Source organism: Lycium ferocissimum, chromosome 2 (assembly GCF_029784015.1).
Source record: "Lycium ferocissimum isolate CSIRO_LF1 chromosome 2, AGI_CSIRO_Lferr_CH_V1, whole genome shotgun sequence".
Classification (NCBI taxonomy): Eukaryota; Viridiplantae; Streptophyta; class Magnoliopsida; order Solanales; family Solanaceae; genus Lycium; species Lycium ferocissimum.
In genome coordinates this window covers 49,335,013-49,341,178 of record NC_081343.1, presented here as the reverse complement: position 1 = coordinate 49,341,178, position 6,166 = coordinate 49,335,013, and positions in this window count along the sequence as shown.

The following is a 6,166-nucleotide window of genomic DNA, read 5'->3' as shown; positions in this document are numbered from 1 at the left end:
TTGAAATAAATAAAACCAAACATATATGATAGTATAGTCCATTTTCCAGTTGTATGTTTATGATGATCTTCATAATTCATAATGGCGTTTAGCACGTTTCTGTTCTACCACCATTTTTTTGCGCGGAGTGCCCTTCTTTTGGGGTGGTCTTTAAATTTTCTTTTTTTTTTCATATTTGTATGCTTTAAATTACGCCCTTTCACATGTCATCTTTAATTTTTTGCCTTCGCATTGCAACTTTGAGTTTCGCGCCTAAATAATGAGGTTCGAGTTCGAACCCCCGCTCAAGCATAAATTAAAAAAAAATCGCAAGGCAAGGTTTGGGTCGCGTGTATCGGGACCGCATATTTTTGTTAAGGAATTACACATTTTATGCGGACCCAGATACTACGTACCTTATGCGGACTTGGCATAAGTATGCGGGTCCGGTGATAACTTTGATAATTCCTTCACGAAGTTATGCGGTGGGGGCATACTTTTAATGGGCAAACTTTTATCTGGGACCGTAAGCTTTCAATGAAGGAATTATCAAAGTTATATAGGACCGGCATATCTTATACGGGGGGGTGCCCATGCGGGCGTAAGTATGCGGGGTCGGGCGTAACTTTGGTAATTCCTTCACAAAGTTATGCGGTGGGGAATATACTTTTTTTAATGGGCAAACTTTTATCTGCGGATCCGGCGTAAACTTTTGAATAATTATCAAAGTTATGGGACCATCATTATCTGCGAAATGCGCCGTAAGGCATAAGTATCTGCGGGTCAAAACGGCGCTTTATAATTCCTTCACAAGTGTATGCCGTTGGGGGCATAGCGAGAAATTTAAACTTGCCTTGCGAATTTTTTTAAAATTTTATTTGGCGTGGGTTCGAACCTGGAACCTATGGGTTTTAGCCGAAGGGCAAAATTTAAAGATTTCAAATATGAGGGGCAAAATTTAAAGACCACCCCAAACGAAGGGCGAATTGCCCTTCTACCACGGGGACTCGGCTTTATGATTTAGACGAGTAGGCCCAATAGTACCATTTGGGCCAACGCCCGTGGCCTACATTAATGAATTTGGGTCTCAACAAAATGATACTTCTCCAGAAACCACTTCTAACAGTCATAGTACAAGACACTGGGGAGCGTGTTTGGTATCATTTTTTTGCGCGGATTGTCCTTCTTATGGGGCGGTCTTTAGATTTTGCCTCTCATAGTTGTGGTCTTTAAGTTTTGCCCTTAGCGTAGAAACCCTGAGATTCTGGGTTCGAACCCCCGCTCAGGTATAAAAATAAAGAATAATTTCGCAAGACAAGACTTGGAAAGTTATGCCGGAGCCGGCATATGCGCGCTTAAGGCGTGACTAAAGTTATGCCAGATCCAGCATAACTTTTCGCATAGTTTAGTTGTACCTTATGGGGCATAATTTTAGCTAAGCCATAACTAAAAGTATAACCCATAAGGCGGAATCTTTCCTTAAGGCATAGACTTTGCCTTAAGGAAAAGTTCCGCCTTATGACTTTTCCTTAAGGCATAGTTTAGTTATGCCTTATGGGGCAGACTCTTAGTTAAGACATAACTAAAAGTATGCGGCATAAGGCGGAACTTTTCCTTAAAGCATAACTAAAAGTTTGTCTTGCAAAGCAAATAAAATAAAATATATGCCTAAAGGCAAAGTCTGCCCCCTCCGGCAAACTTTAGTTATGCCTTAAGCGCGCGTATGCCTGCTCCGGCATAACTTTCCCCTAGCCTTGCCTGGCGAAATTATTTTTTATTTTTATGCTGGAGTGGGGGTTCGAACCCAGAACCTCAGGGTTTCTACGTGAAGGGAAACAATTAAAGACCAGCAATTTGAGGGGCAACCATTAAAGACTACCCCAAAAGAAGGGCAATCCTGCGAATTGCCTGTTTGGTATTGGGCAATTCGTAGGAATGGATTTTGGGGTGGTCTTTAATTTTTGCTCCTCAAATTGGTGGTCTTTAAATTTTTATCCTTCGCCTGATACCATGAGGTTTAGGGTTCGAACCCCGGCTCAATCAAAAAAAAAAAAAATCGCAAGGTAGAGTTTTGTAGCAAAGTTAGGCCTTAGGCAGATTTTTGAATGCAAAACTCTGCCTGCAGGAAGAATTTCGAATGCAAAAAAGCAGAGTTCAAAACTCTGCCTTGTGAAATTCCTTCTTTTATTTTTACTGAGCTGGGGTTCGAACCCTTAATCTTGAGGTATTAGACAAAGGATAAAAATTAAAGACCACCAATTTGAGGGGCAAAAATTAATGACCAGTGCTTTTGAAGGGCAATCCGCACAAAAAAAAATGCTTGGTATTATCTGACATTTTCCATGAAGAAAACAACACAAATGTAAAATATTTACCCGCCCACGTCTCCTTCTAAACTAATTTCATTGCTTACCAACCAGTCAAAAATATTTACCCAAGTACCCCCTCGATCAAAACCCTTCCTCCATGATACCATCGCAATATATTTATATATCATGATGGTATCATAGAGGACTATGAGAAGGACTGAAGTAGTCCTCCATGATACCATCACAGTATATGTATATAAGATGATAGTATCATAGAGATTTTTTGAGAAAAGTGTGTCTTTTGAATAAATGAACATGATACCATGTACTTATATTTATATACCATGTTGGTATCATAATTTTGGGGGAATTTTGGGTAAATAGTTTCTGGGACATGAAAGTAAGAAGGGTATGGGCGGATAATTTATTTTATTTTCAGGGGGCAGCGACGTTGTTTCCCCAAAATATTTTTCGATATCTAATCGGTGATTGAAAAATATTGTAAGAAGAATATATACAGTAGTAACATTAAAAATAATAGGAATAATTACTTGGCATAGCTACCTCCAAGAGATAATTATTGATAATAACTACCTTTTAATTTATTTATATTTAGTAGCTACAATGATTTCATAAATTACCATTCATAGCTATACCAAAATACATCAAGCGGCTGTGGCTGGAGTGGTTATTAGGTGTGGGCTCTGCCCCTGCCCGCCCAGGTTCGAACCCAGCTCGAATACATTCAAATACATAAAAATACCTAATGTAGCTATGAATTGTAACTATGAAAAGCTAGTTATGGATGGTTAATTGCTCCTAAAAGATAGTTAGTTAATGAAAATTTGGAGTATTTTAATGAAAATTTCGAGTATTAGTAATAATTAGTAACAATGTGTAAGTGTTAGTTAATCAGAACAAATAATATGAGGTTTAAGGGTGTGTCCGTACGAAGGAAAATGTTTTCATAGAAATATTTTTTAGGAAAATAAATGGATTTCTTACTTACTTTCTTGTGTTTGTAAGCAACAAATATTATCCTAAAAGTATTTATATATAATCTAGACAAATACTTAGGGAGGAGGGTGTGGGTTGGAATGAGGGCTACAGGAACTGGGTTGAAGATGAGGTGTATTGAAAGGTGGGGAGAACAAAATCTATGAGAAATGTCACTCATGTGGAACTTATTTTTCCTACTTCCATGATGTTGACAGAGTTATTTTCTTCATTTTTAAACACATTTTTTTAGAGAAAATATTTTTCAAAAAATCTAACCAATCAAACATGAGAAAAATCCATACCGAACACACCCTAAAAGTTAAGATCATAGTGCTACAGAAATTGAATAAACGAGGGATGTCTTCATTTTCTGTATCCCGCTCCTCCGTTTGTTTCAGGTGATTACTAGCTCATTCCTATAAGGACATTACCTTCAGTTACAAAGCACTAGAAGAAAATAGCTAAAAAGGAGCATAAAAACAACAAAATCAGTAGCCGTTAGTGTTTTTTTTGTCCTTCCATGGAAGAGCTGGCGAAACCTGGCTTTTTCTGTAAAAACATTTGTTTTCACTTACTGTTTTTAAATAGACAAAGAAAACACAATGTTCGTGAATTAATAATACTCGTTAAAATAGTTCAAAATCGTCAAATTTGACCATAAGTACACAACTAATGATAAGCTTGTAAATTAATTTCACTCTGATTTGCCAATACGAATATTCGTATATACGTATATGACTTAGTTCGAATGTCTAAATAGAATATCACAATAAATTTAAGAGATAGCTATGTGCTAAGCCTATTAAAAATACAATGCTATATACCATGTGTATTTACATGTGCCTTAATCCCCTTAACACACAGTACTCTCTGCCGACCACAAAACATGTAAGACTTAGAAATTTGGGGTTGTGGGGTGTGGCCGACACTTGCAATGTTTCCAACTTTCAAGAGATTCACTGAACACAAGTAATTGGTATATATATATATATATATATATATATATATATATATATATATATATATAACTATATATAACTTGATATTCGAAATTTATTGATCCATCTAATTAAAATTTGTCTTATATGTGGTCTATCAAAAAGTAATGAGCTTCCAGCTTAAAAGTAATATTTTTCTCTTAAGAATTTAAATTTGATTTTTGTTTTATAAGAAGCAAGGAATCACATTCATTTCATCACCTAGATATTAATGAAGATATATGTAGATGTTTCAACGTGAGAGTACTTATCATATTGTGCAACTTTGGAACCGCTATTTCCGCGAAAGCAACTTAAGAAGTCGAATTCTCCTTTCTGACACATTCAACTAGTTAATGGTTTTCCAGCACAACAAAATCTTCATATGGGGTCCATGCATCATCCTTAACATTTCAAAGCTAAGATTCCAATGAAAAAGAAACAAGTCTTTGAGCAAACATATATACACTAGTCATGATCTACTCATTAACGTACTTCTCTTAGATTTTCTGTTTTCCTTGTCAGTAAACGCTCAATTTAAGAAAACTTAGTACTAGTTCTTAACTAACAATCCATAAAAATATGTCAAAAAAGACACAACTACTGATTTCGACTGGAGAGTCAAATTAGTAGCAATATTTACACGAGAAATTTCGGTTAAAAATTAAACCTCAACACGGCTAGCTTGCATGCATGCACCCACTGTATAGTACAGGCATTTCCAACACACTTTTCCTTCTATCAACAAAAGCAACTTTCGTACATGCTTATCCAAAATCTCTTTTCTTTTCCTTTTGGACAAAAAAAAAAAAAAAAAAAGAGAAAGGAAATGAAAAGAAAGACTTGTATTGACCAACTAACATGGTCATTTTAGTACGTTGAGTTTTATTATTTGTCATAAAATTCAATCTATCTAATTTTGCTTTCGATCTTGTTACTTTTTCTCAGAAGGCAGCTTGGATGGGAATTAGTAATTAGGAGTCCGAAAAGTCTCATTCACACGTAAACTAACATTTAAACTGTATATGGCAATTTGCGCAACCGAGAATGTGGCCAGTGGCTTAGGTAATGGTCAATGAATATTGCCCTTCTTTTGGGGTGGTCTTTAATTTTGCCCCTCATATTTGAAATCTTTAAATTTTTGCTTCTATTTAAAAGCGTAGTTCCAGGGTTGAACCCCAATACGGTCAAAATTTTAAAAAAAATTCGCGAGCAGTAGTTTAAATTTCGCTATGCACCCCAAGCATACACTTGTGAAGGAATTGCAAAGTTATGGGCCGGCATACCTATGCCTTATGGGCAAACTTGGCATAAGTATGCGGGTGATAACTTTAACCTTCATATGGTTATCTGCGGGTATAAAAAAGTTTGTCCATTAAAAGTATGCCCTCATCGGACTAAACGCTTAAGGTAATTCTTAAAGTTATACCAAAGATACCATGCGAAGTACGCCCATAAGGCAAAGTATCTTCGTCCGGCATAAATTTGGTAATTCCTTAACAAGTGTATCTTTTAGTCCCGGTCCAAGATACACGACCCAAACCTTGCCTTGCATTTTTTTTTTTTTTAATTTATGTGACGGGGGTTCGAACTAAGGAACCTCGATGATTTCTGCGTGAACGCTCGTAGGTTGCAATGGAAGGCAAAATTAAAGCCGTGATATGAGGCATAATTTAAAGACCGCAAATATGAGGGGCAAAATTTAAAGACCACCCCAAAAGAAGGGCAATCCGTGCCAAAAAATGAGATTAAAGGCCTCCGTTGAGAAAATGACAAAAATGATGAGGATAGGTTCATAATTATGTACTGAACAATTTTAGTCCCTTAAATTTGCCAAAACTTAACAATATTAGTTTCCATCGTCAAATATTAAACAATTTATATTCGTTACATTTGACGAAA